General features: G+C 32.3%; 1 long non-coding RNA gene across 1 annotated transcript; it reads left to right on the top strand.

Annotated features, from left to right (window-relative positions):
- The first annotated feature begins 9865 nt into the window (after positions 1-9865).
- LOC121268030 lies at positions 9866-11102 on the top strand. The gene is made up of 3 exons (XR_005941103.1): positions 9866-9899; positions 10884-10891; positions 11074-11102. It is a non-coding gene; the product is annotated as an uncharacterized LOC121268030 (long non-coding RNA).
- Positions 11103-13709: the final 2607 nt, after the last annotated feature.

Raw genomic sequence — 13709 nt, 5'->3', positions numbered from 1 at the left:
CGTTTTCTTCTGCTGGATGCCATTGATATATTGTTTAACCATAATGAAAGTAAGAATATAATTAACCATAATATTTAAATTATATTATTGAAAAATTATAATATATTGAACTGAATTGAAATAATTTGTTCGAACAGAACATAGTCTATTCGAACTAGAAAACTTTATTCGAATGGACTGTTCTATTCATTCGAATTGAGTTTCTTTGTTCATTCGAACAAACTTATTTTGTTCGAACAGAAATAATGCTGTTTGGCAACTAGGAGTTCAAACGGACTAGAGTTTGTTTGAACGGAAGAAGCCAAACAGACATGGCTGAGTCGACTCAGCCCTGAACTGAAAAACTTCCTATCTAAATGTTATCCTTTGTTTTAATCGGTAGAAATGATTAAGGAGTGAAGCCCAATCATTTCTACCGATTATTTTGATGTTATTTCTACGGAATACACCAAAATGGGTGGATTTTGGATTCGAAATCCATACCCCCCAAACACATCTTATTCATGCAAAAAACTAAACAATAGAGGTGGAGAGTTGACCCATACCTCTTAGAAGTTCAAATGTAGGGTTCTTACGGCGGTTGAGTGGCGGTTTTCGAGGTGGAGTTAAGAGGCGAACTCGGAGGCTCTCGGTGGTTGCTGGTTCGAATGAGAGAGTTTTGTTTCATTGTATTTGAATTGGGTTTGTAATGACCATGACGTCTCGTTCGAATTAGATAAATATCCGTTCGAACGGTTATTATATTAATATATTTATAATTATATTACTAATAATAATATATAATAATAATAATATTACAAAGTATAAAAGTATAAAAATGAAACTAATAATAGTATTATAATACTTTTAATTAATATATTTAGTATATTATTTTTAAATATATTGTTTCTATTATACTAAGTACATACTAAGAGCATTAACATTGGATTCATCATTTTAATCTTCAAAATTTGGTGAAAAGTACATATTTTCCATAAACTCAAAACCTCCCTATCCATAACCCCACATTAAATTAGCCATTGGATTCATCAAAATAAAAATATAATATGGTTTTTTTAATAATAATATTTTTAATTTATTTTTTTCATATTATACAATTATACTAACTATATGTTAATTAATAATTTAATTTGATACTTAAATTATTGTTTCCCAATTTAAATATATTGTGGTTCAAAATTAGGAAACAATAATTTAAGTAAATAAAATAATAGTTATAGAGTGTGAATAATGACTCTTCAAATTTGAAGATGAATTGGAATGCACAATTCGTCAAAGTTTCAGATTTTAATATTTGGTGAATCCAATATAGTGATTTTAAACATGAATTCATCAAATTTTGAAGTTCAATACCAATGCTCTAAGTACTTAGTACAATTACAATGGCTGAATTATATAGGTACTATATATAAGTTATGATAACTATACTCCTATAGTTTATATAATATTATAACACTAACTATAGTTACTAGTTATATAACTGCAGTGTAAGTATTATATATAGTTACTATACGGCTATGGTAGTTATTAACTATAGTAGTTATACATTATATAGCTACTACAGTGTAAGTATTATATATAGTTACTATATAGTTATAGCTATTATAAGTTATGATAACTATACAAGTTAATATAATTACTATAAATATAGATATACTGGATATTAGCTATATAGCTACTACAATGTAAGTATTATATAGTTATTATATATATATAGTAGATATTAGTTATATAGCTACTACAGTGTAAGTATTATAAGTTTTGATAATTATACAAGTTGTCATAAGTACTATAGTTAAAATAGTTACTATAGCTAGTTACAAGTTATCATAACTATAGTAACTAGTTACTAGTTACTATTATAAGTTACTATAACTATAGTTATTATAGATTATATCACAAGATAGTAAGTTATATAATATATAGTGCAAAATTAGAAGACCAAAAGTATATATATATTAATAAGTACTATATATTAATAGTTAGTATATAGTATAAGTATTATATTAACTATTAGACTTGCAGTACATTATATATTATCAATTATAATATAAAATAGTTGGTAAAATATATAGTTATTATATAGTATATAATATTAAAATATTTTGTCATTGGTTCGAACCCAAAAACGTCCCGTTCGAACGGTGTTATCTCGTGGAATGTGTTTGGAGGGAAATTTCGTGCCAAATACTCTGAATGTTAGTTTATTCGAACGTCAAAATTCGTCATTCGAACGCTCTGCAAGAAACAGTGTTACGAAAATACCCTTTGAGGTGGTCTACATTTGAAGAATATGCCAAGGAATATTCTGATTTGTTAGTTCGAACAACAAAATGACACGTTCGAACGTGAAATAAATAACGGCAGAATTGGTGCCTACTCGAAATTTTCGTGTTCGAATGGGTAAATTTCCAGTTCGAACGGGACTTCACAGATTCATATACCTGAACCTCACGTTCATTTTCACAGTTGATGAATGTTTAATAGGTGGCAGAGCACAGCTTTGTGATTTTGTGTGTGTGAGAGTGTTGTGGAGAGAGAGATACTCACAGACTTAGTGAGAGAGGGGATTCTTGAGTGAGAGAGAGGAGAGATTCGTACAAAAGGTATGTTTTTTTTTCTATTTTTTTGTATTTCGAGTTTCATTAATGTTAGTTTATTGCACATGATTTAGGTTTTCTCATAATGTGTTTTCTGCTTATGTAGGTATTGTGGATTGATACTTTAGTTTGGATTGCTTAAATTTAAGGTAATATTTATAATTTTTAGATTTTTTATAATTTATAGTTTTTAATTAATTATGTTAAGATGCATGCTGTATATTTGTGTTTGTGTAATCCCATTTAAAATGGACATTCTAGCAGTATACATCTTATGAGATTGTGATTGTGAAAATTGTGTTTTATGGCAAATGTTTTCTCTGTTTCGTGTCTGGAATATGGGTTTGTCGGACATATAACGTTAGTTCGAACGGGATCCTGTACGAGTAGAATATTGTTCGAACAAAATCTAAATATAACAAAAATTATAAATGAATAAAATATAAAAATATAGATTAATATAATATGATTACAACATAGTTTATATAAAATTAAATTAGAAACTTAAAATATAGATATAACATAACAGTTTTTAATAGTTAAATTAATGTATAAAGCTTATAAAAAATGTAATTAAAAAATAATATAGTATAATTACAAAATATTATGCATTAAAATTAAATTAGAAACTTAAAATATAGATATAATATAGCAATTGTTAATAGTTAAATTAATGTATAAAGCTTATAAAAAATGTAATTAAAAAAAATATAGTATAATTAAAAAATATTATGCACTAAAATTAAATTAGAAATTTAAAATATAGATATAACATAGCAATTGTTAATAGTTAAATTAATGTATAAAACTTATAACAAATTTAATTAAAAAATAATATAGTATAATTACAACATATTATGCATTAAAATTAAATTAGAAACTTAAAATATAGATATAACATAGCAATTGTTAATAGTTAAATTAATGTATAAAGCTTATAAAAAATGTAATTAAAAGATAATATAGTATAATTAAAAAATATTATGCACTAAAATTAAATTAGAAATTTAAAATATAGATATAACATAGCAATTGTTAATAATTAAATTAATATATAAAACTTATAACAAATTTAATTAAAAAATAATATAGTTTAATTACAACATATTATGCACTAAAATTAAATTAGAATGTAGCAATTGGTGATTAATTAGGAATGTAATGTTGCAATGTATTTGTGATTTGGAATGTGAATTCATTGTATAATTGTATTATGAGTTAGATAGTTTTGAATTTTAGAGTTATTTTTATATGTACTTAAACCTTAGACCCGTTCGAGATTTGTGGCCAAATTTTCTCTTAAAGAATGTTTGGGTACAACTCTTGAATTGTCTAAAGTGGACAGTTTGAGATTCTATTATCTATATGGCAGATATATTTAGTTTAAACTCTTGTGTTAGTTAATTAAAATTTTGGTTCAGCGATTTCTTACATTCTTCGGGTATGTGGTCTGTAAGCTTCTCGGCCCATTAATAAGGTTGACGACTTATTATGACTAACATACTTGGAGAATAGTAGGGAAATGCTGTCGAAATTTGTACTAATATTAGAGTTTAGGACTGAGTATATATGCGATATAGATAATAGTCTCTCAAATGGGATAGCATCAACTACCTTGTAAAAGTTGGATTTTTTTTATAGTATTTGTCCTATAAATTTTTTGTTTTTTGATAGACATCCGACAAGTAACAGAAATACAATGGATAAAAGTTTGATGCTACTGGGAGATAGACTTGGGCGAGACTATAAGGAGTATGCACAAGGGGTGAAGTTTTTTATAGAGTTTGCTCGCATAAGTGTTGACAGTTGAGGATTTATAAGATGTCCGTGCAAGAAGTGCAAAAATCTTAGTTCTTATAACTTGGTGGTAGTGGAGGATCGTTTATTTGTAAATGGAATTGATCCTAAATACTCACATTGGGTCTTACATGGCGAACTATTTTCCAAAGGAGTTAAATTTAGCAGTCAGACCAATCAATTGGAGGAGGGTAACGATATCGACATAGACGACATTAATGTGAATGATCGTGATGACAGTGATGATAATGAAGAGGATATGACTGAGATGTTAGGCGATCTGGGAGTATGAATATTTGGGATGAGAAATGGGGAAGGAACATTTGCACAATCATTTGAGAGTAATGATAATTTTGCAAGACTGTGGGAGGATGCACAAAGAGAGTTGTACGAGGGGTGCACTCGTCATAGCAAGTTGTTTTTTACGGTGAGGTTGCTTCATATATTAAGTCTATTTGTCGTATTTCTGCCAAGGCCATTGACATGTTGCTAGAATTATTTAAAGAGGCTATTCCTCAGGATAACGTAGTACCCTGTAATTTTTATGAAGCGAAGCAATTGAAGCGAGGGTTAGGATTTGATTATAATATCATCCACGCTTGTAAAAATGATTGTGTTCTCTATTGGCAGCAATATGCAAAATTAGACTCATGCCCAGTGTATCATGAGTCAAGATGGACATCCGATAAACGTAATGTACCCCATAAAGTATTAAGACATTTTTCGTTGATTCCTCAACTTCAAAGATTGTTTACGTCGCGGTTGACTGCCAAAAATATATCTTGGCATAAAAAAGAAAGAGTCCAAAATGAAAACTTTCTCTCGCATCCTGCAGATTCCTTATAATGGAAGAAATTTGACGTCGAGTATCCATGGTTTACTGAAGAACCTCACAATGTACGTCTTGGTTTAGCAACGGATGGTTTTAATCCATTTGGCAACATGAGCACTTCTCATAGTACTTGGCCTGTCATATTAATGCCCTATAACTTGTCACCTTGGAAGTGTATGAAGGATCCATATTTTATGATGACTCTACTGATACCAGGGCTAAGGTCACCAGGGAATGAATTAGAAGTATATCTGCAACCACTGATTGCAGAGTTGAAAGAGTTGTGGGATCAGGGTGTTAGTACATATGATGCAGCCTCGTCGGGAGAGTTCAAGATGCATGTTGCAGTAATGTGGACAATAAATTATTTTTCTGCATATGGAAATCTGTCTGGGTGGAGCACAAAAGGTAAAATGGCTTGTCTTGTTTGCAATAAAGATACACAGTCTAAATGGTTCAGTCATGGTAGGAAATTATATTTTATAGGACATTGTCGTTATTTACCACATGATCATAGATTGCATACAAATAGAGCGATGTTTGATGGAAGGGTTGAGCGCAGGGCATTACTACCAGAGTTGACTGGGAATGATATTATCGCCCAGTTGGGGGATGTTTCAGAAAACATATTTGGAAAAGATTCAAGGGTTCGAATGAAAAAACGACAAGCAGTAGAGTTGAATTGGACAAAAAAAAATATTTTCTTTGAATTGTCATACTGGTCTTCCTTGACACTACGCCACAATTTAAATATTATGCACATCGAGAAAAATATATGTGAGAATATATTGGGCACTCTGATGTCAATAGAAGGGAAGACAAAAGATACAGCTAACTCTCGTAAAGACTTAAAGGAGATGAGGATCAGACCGGAGTTGCATTTGCAAGATAATGGATCGTCAGCTTATATGTCTATCGGATGGTATACACTTTCAAATGATGAGAGAGAAATTTTGTGATTGGTTTATGAAAATCAAATTATTCGATGACTATGCTTCAAACATGACAATATGTGTTCGAACATATGATTGGAAGATAACTGGTCTCAAAAGTCACGACTGTCATATATTTTTGCAGCATCTGTTGCCGGTTGGTGTGCGTGGAAAGCTTACTCGAGATGTTTGTACAGCTCTCACAATAATTAAGGGGATTTTTCAGAGACATTTGTAGTAGAACGTTGAAAGTTTATGCATTGTTAAAAATGGAAGCTGACATTGAAGTAATATTGTGCAAATTGGAGAGTTTGTACCCGCCTTCATTCTTTGATGTAATGGTTCATTTGGCTGTGCACCTACCTCGTGAGGTTTTACTCGCTGGCTCGGTTCAGTATAGATGGATGCATCCTATTGAACGGTTTTTGGAAAAACTTAAGCGATCTGTGGGGAATAAAGCTCGTCCAGAAGGTTCGATTGCAGAGTCATATATTGATAATGAGTGGCATACCTTTTGTTCAATGTATTTTTGTGGGGCTGATACTAGATTTACAAGACCGGGCCCAAATTATGAAGGTGGGCGAGAGATGAAAATCTCATCGACATTTACTGTATTTTTCCAGACCGTGCATCCCATAGGTGCACAATGTGGCTACAATCTATGTTCGCAAGAGTTTGAAAGAGCTCGATGGTATGTCTTGAATAACTGCGCAGAGATTGATCAGTACTTAAGGTTAGTGATGATTCTCTAAATCACTATTATCTTTAAGTTTATGTATAATAATATAGTATAACTTCATACAAATTAAACATGAACATGCACAGCGAACATATACAACTACTCCGCTCGAATGGTGTAACTGACGTAGAAAAGACGAACAAAGAGGAATTTGCCTCGTGGTTTAAACATACAGTATTACTGTTAAGCCTCATTTTATAATACGAATTTCATACCACTAAACTCAACTTTTTTTTGTATATAATAATATTTATTGATATAGGTTGCATTGAAATATGGTAAAATTCATCAGAAATCTCACTAGAACTATATGCTTTAGCATGTGGTTCGTCCAGACGGGCTTTCCAGTACTCAGGATGTTTGGTGCGTGGATATAGATTTCACACAACTGATAGAGAAAGATATAGGAAAACTCAAAATTGTGGGGTTGTAGTCGAAAGAAGCCATGGGGATGATAACATTGACTTCTATGGAATTGTGGAAAATATTATAGCATTAAAGTATGTGGGGGGGATATATGGTTTGATTGTTTAAATATAATTGGTGGGATGTCTCAAATTATAGATTGGGAGTGCGTAATGATGATTATTTTGTGAGTGTCAATACATCTCGCACATAGTATGAGGACGATCCTTTCGTTCTCGCTTGCCAAGCGAATCGAGTTTTTTATTTAGATGATCTGGAGTACGGAAACCCATGGCGGGTAGTGAAAAAGTTTGCACCAAAAAATGTATATGATTACATTCCAGAGGCAGACGAACCACATGAAGAAGTTGATAGTCTAGCAAATGAAGAAGCATATAAAAAAAGTGAAGTAGGCATCATCAATCTATTTGTTGATTTAAGCCAATATGATATGGTTCCATTGCGTAGAGAAGATGTTCAACCTAAAGTAATTGAGGGTGAAATATCGAAAGAAGATGAATAAACTGAAGTGTCTAGTGAGGATGAGGGCGACTGGTCCAGCAAAACGAATAGTGAATGAATTTCAAACATGAATTTCTATAAGTAATATTAACATGTAAATATCTTTAACAATTGTTTGAATAATAATTTGTTACAATTTCAAACAGATATGCCTCCTAAACGCAAAGCAACACGTGTGCCATCCCCATCCATTATTAACTCCCCGTGTGGTTCACCTGTCATCAATAGTGAGCCAACATCACCAGGCCCAGAACAAGGTATTTTATCAAATGAGATATCATATTTCATGTTCAATTTAAGTAATATATTTATAAAATAAATTAATTTAACTAAAAAGTTATGCTTTAATTGCTGTATATATAGCTGTTGTAAACAAGCGTCGAGGTAGAGGCACTACGAGGGGTGTCTGCATAGAGAAAGTAAAGAAAGTTGGTAAAATCAAAGTTGACATTCCTGATGATCACACCGGTAGCTCCGGAGATTCGGCAGCGTGACTTGCTTCTTATGTTGATACACTTACTCGCACGTATGCACCGATTGCTACATCCTCTTGGTCTAAAGTTTCCTAAGATGTGAAAGACCACATAAAAAACCGTTGTTTGGTAATAACTTACATCTCGAGCAACTAAGTATATAACATGTTACTTTCAAGTTATTTTGTATTTATAGTAATTGTTTATAATTTTCGAAAAGATGAGTTCGAGCTTAATTTTGGCCGAAGAGAGGATCGATTAATGGTTGAGGAACTGATGTCAAATGCATTTCGGAGGTACAAAGGTCGATGCCATGCACATTATAAGAAGTTCAGTACTACAATAGAGGCGCGCCAAAATCCATTCCAAATATTCCACCAAACGAATGGGAGAAAGTTTGTGATATGTTTGAAGACCCTACTTATCAGGTAATATCGCTGTTGTCTTTTTTTAATAATATATCACAGATGTATTAAACATATAGACTAATATTTTTTTTCTTTTAGCAACGGAGTACTGTAAACAAAGTAAATAGATCAAATTTAAAGATAAACCATCATGTAGGTTCTCGATCTTTTCATCGTTTGTCTAACAAAATGATAAGTTATTTTAGTGCCCGCTAAATATTAACATATAATACACCTTTCTTGATTTAAGTTCTAATATAGATTTTTCTTTTACAAAAAGAAGAAAGTCCCGCTGACTATGATTTGATCCAATTATATGCTAAAACACATAAAAATCGTTATGGTGTTTGAGCCAGTCCCGAAACAAAAGCAAATTATGTAAGTTTAAGTTTTTTTAATTTTATTGTCACATAACATTTTTATTACTTATACTAACTTTAATATTTTTATTTTTTTAGGACAATATGATATCTCGTAAGGAAACTGCTACGAATCCATCTTATGCATCATCTGTCAACAATGCTCAGATCCTTTCTCAAGTTCTTGGATCACGTTTTGGATATTTGAGGGGTTTAGGACGTTGCATAAAATCATCATCATCATCCTATTCTCGAGCCAAATCGAATGACGACAAGACTAAGGAATTGGAGAAAGTAGCATTTGAGATAGAACGAATGAGGTTCAAGGAAAAAGAGTTGTTGGCTCGATTAGATCAGGTAGCGGATTTGGAGGCGAGATTAGAAGAGAGGATGCATTTGAATAATCAAAAAAATTTTAAACAATTCCAGTCAATGATGTCCCAAAACTCTATTCCACCACCATAGTCTTCAAATTTATCTTTTCTTTAATTGCTATTATGATGTTCTAAAACATTTGAACAATTGATGTTTGAATTTAAAATTGTGCAATATTAATATGATATTTTTAATTAAATTCTTATCTGTATGATTAATACAGTTTGAACGGTAAATTATCATTTGTAATTTCATTCGAACAAAAACTACCCCATTCGAACGACAAAAGAGAAATACGAACGTTCAAACAATAAATTACTTGTTCGAACAACAGTTATGTACAAAATCCCGTTCGAACGGATATAATTTCCGAAAATAAAATTTCTTTTCGAACATACATAATTTTTGCTCAAACAAAAGTTGTTTGAAAAATTTATTAGTTCGAACGTATAAAATCTGTTCGAACACTTCGTTCGTTCGAACATGATCAAATATGGACATTAGTTCGAATGAATATTTCATATTATTCGAATGGACATCTCGGTTCGAACGGAGAAATATTTCATTCGAACATTATATTGAGACGAAATCGGTTCGTCTAAAAAAAAATTATCCGTTCGAATGGTTTTGACTGGATCCGCCCAATTTCGTCTCTAAAAATGATTTTTTGAGACGAATTTTGATTTTCGTCTCAAAAAAATTTTTGAGACGGTCTTTCCGAGACAAATTTGAGACAAAATTTTTTTATCTCCAAATATAATTTGGGACGAAAATTGTGTTTTTTGAGATAAAATTTTTTGTCTCAAAAAACACAATCTCTTGTAGTGGAGGAGGATTATTTGGAACATCAATTTCAAAATAATTAGCACCATACAAATCTAAACCCAAAGATTGATCCCCTAAGATAACTGAATTCAGTAAGAACAGAGATAGACTCCCTGCGATAATTTGTTCCAGACAAAAAAGAAATAAAAGTTAGTATAATGCCCATATCTTTCAATCTCAAAGGCAAGTCCTACAACCCAAGCTTACAGCCCAAACTCATCTATATGCTTATATTATTAAAGATACCATGACTTCATGTGTCTTTTATTCACGGTTCTTAACCAATATTTTGATATTAGACATGCTTTTGAGTCTGGAAAATAATTTTTAATGCTACTTGATAACTCATAAATGATCTGCACATACAAAGAGATGTAATAGTGGGCAGTGGAATCATTGTTGGTTGCTTTTAAGCATAAAACCTACAAAACAATGAATTGGTTGCTGTATAATGAAACAAAACATAAGGACAACACCTACATACAACTTTTTATCTAATCAAGTTGCAAGTGTTCTTAACATATTGGATAATGAATTGGTACAGAATGTTGGAGTTTACATCGTAAGGTTGATCTCTATTATCCAAAGAGTTAAAGGCCACTATGCGTGTCGAATAGGATATATGGTGACTTTAACTAATATAAGAGATCCCTAACTAATATCCATGGTACAACCAATAAATTCATTATATGGCGCCAGTTTTAAGACCCACAAAGTAACTTTTAAAAGTGGTGCGGGTGTAAATCAAGCACAAAGAGAAATTTAGGCCAAGGTTTAGCAATATTACTTATGACAGCATGATGCGAGGAAAAAATAAGAGGGAAATGCAAAAACTTCTTAGAAAAAAATTACAGAAAGTTAGAAATCGAGAATTAAAGACAACTTGCTGCAAGTAAAATAAGCAAAGAAGTCTTAGCAATCTACCGCAAGCCCAAAAGACCAAAAATTAATCGACTCTCGCAATAAAACTAAATAAGTTTGAAAGATAGATTCTTATATTTTACTAATCCCGCAGCCACTTGAGTGCCTATGCATACTCCCCTTTGTTCTTGAGGATATCTCCAGTCACGTTGGCCCACCTAGCCTCCTCGTATCGATTCCCTCGGGTTGTTTTCTTCCCCCTCTCTCTCTCTCTTTTACCCATACAAAAAAAAAAAAAAAATCAACTCTTTGGAAAAATCAAACAAAAAGAAAAAGCTTTTATCAAACTGATAACCTTTTTCCATCGCTGTACATCATGGAGTATTGTTCGTGTGAGGAGATCAGTGAATCCAAACTTAACAATTCAAACATTTATGTATCATTTTTTTTTATCTTTTTTTTTTCTCGGCAACCAAACTGACAACCTATACCTGTATAAAATAATATGAAAAACAATACAAACAGAAAAGAGAAAAAGGGAGAGTGACTAACGAAAACCAGAGTCCAAACAGCCGATCTCAGAGTCCTCTCCATCTTCACTCAGAAATACAGTATCGGAAACAAACAAACACCACCAAACAACACCAAACAGAATCGACAAAACAAAATGGAAATTGACGGTAGCGTGTGTATGATTGGAAAGGAGCCATTTGGCCGGTCAAGATGTTGCCGTAGTCGTTGGGTCCTGAGTTGCCGCGCATGGCGTCGACGGAAGATGAATCGCGATGGTTTGAGAACCCCACGCATTTCCTTTAAATAGCGTGTCGGCACAACGTGCCGCTTCGATTGGCTCCCAATCTGGTCGACCGCAAGATCGGCGGGTGAGGCTTTTCCCGGTGGTGCGCATGTCGGACGATGGTCACTGGAGAAGCTCAAAACGGCTACCCCCTTTATTCGGCCAAAAACCTTAAAAAAACCAAACGAAACCATTGGATATGAAGGGCTGGCAAGGAGAGGGAGGAGAGGAAGAGGAAGGAGCCGAAGCTCCCATTCCCCATAGCTGGATTCGGACGAGCGAGTTTCTAGAGAGAGAGGGTCTAGTTTCTTTTAAAATCGAGAGAGAGGCTATGGTTTAATCGAGAGAGAGGCTATCAAACGGAAAGTTAACGGAAAACAATTAAAATTACTGTAGCTCCGTTAAGATAAGAATTTCCGTTTGATAGCCTCTTATATAATAGATATATATATGTGTGTGTGTGTGTGTGTGTCAGGTATATATGTCATAATTCTAAGTCTCTTTTTATAATTGCATGGGTTCCTTTGTATAGCTTTATCTTGCGCTAGCTTCTTATTAATTTACATGCATATTTGATGTTTTTTTTTTAATGCAAATACAGGTTATAACTTATAATTACAATAGCAATTGCTGCTAAATTTGGAATGACTAGAAACCCTGGTGATCCATTGCCAAAGTGGTATGCTTTTGGATTGGCCGTGTCCCACTGGAAATCAGATCTGCTGCTCAGAGTATCAATGTCGTGCCATCTGATCTTCTTTGCATGCTGGGCGCGCGGGTAGTGATAATGAATAGTTTCTTCATTTTCATGAATTATTAAAGACATAAATAATAAAATTTACAAGTTCTTGGCAATTACTTAGCTTGATTTCTATCTGCATAGCATTTGTAGCATCTCTCTCTCTCTCTCTCTCTCTCTCTCTCTCTCTAAAAATGTCTTTGGTTGTGCATTATTACGAAGAGATGATAAAGTGCAACAAGTAAGAAATCTCGACTTTTTATAGCTCTAGTCATATTTGTTTACATGGCAAAACATTTATGTTTGCTTCTGGACTTGACTCTGTTACATCACACAGATAATGCTGTCCCATATGCTCAAAGTCAGTGATAGACATGTCTCGGACCTGGAAGAGAATAGATGAGGACTAGGCCGTGGACTTATTTAATTGAAGTTCAGCTTATATATCATGTTATACTTGATCTGCATATTTTGAAGAAGATTTAGTACATATGTAATATGTAGTATGTATGTATTGTGTGTGTTGATGTATTATTATTTATTTTGTATAAAAAAATAATAAATATAAAAAATAATAAACATAAAGGCCTATAAAAAAGAGGCTTTTGAATTGTTAAAAAGATTTTTTTTTTTTAAAAAAACTTTTAAAAAGTGTTTAAAATATATATTTTTTTAAATTTGGGTATTAAACATGATATCCGAATTAAAAAAAAAAAAGTGTTATTAAAAAATTTTTAAAAGTTTTAAAAAGTCTTTAAAAAAAAAAAAGCAAAAAAATGTAATAAACCTGGATATCCGGTTACAATCCGAATATTCGGGTTTACATCCAAAAAAAGATAATAAACCAGGATATCCAGATTTACATCCGGTTACGTCCAGATTATTTTTAGATTTATCCAGACAAATAACTATCCGATTTTTAAAACCCCTATATGGATCTGGTTATAGCTAGGTATCCGAATCCGTATATGCAAGTTCCACACCCCTACATACACTATTTATAGCCACAAATAAGTGGCAATCATGTATGTGTGCGCTCCACATGCT

The sequence above is a fragment of the Juglans microcarpa x Juglans regia genome, chromosome 5S, assembly GCF_004785595.1.
Source record: "Juglans microcarpa x Juglans regia isolate MS1-56 chromosome 5S, Jm3101_v1.0, whole genome shotgun sequence".
NCBI lineage: Eukaryota > Viridiplantae > Streptophyta > Magnoliopsida > Fagales > Juglandaceae > Juglans > Juglans microcarpa x Juglans regia.
Note: the sequence above shows the minus strand (reverse complement) of the source record. Positions and strands in the feature narration are given on the sequence as shown.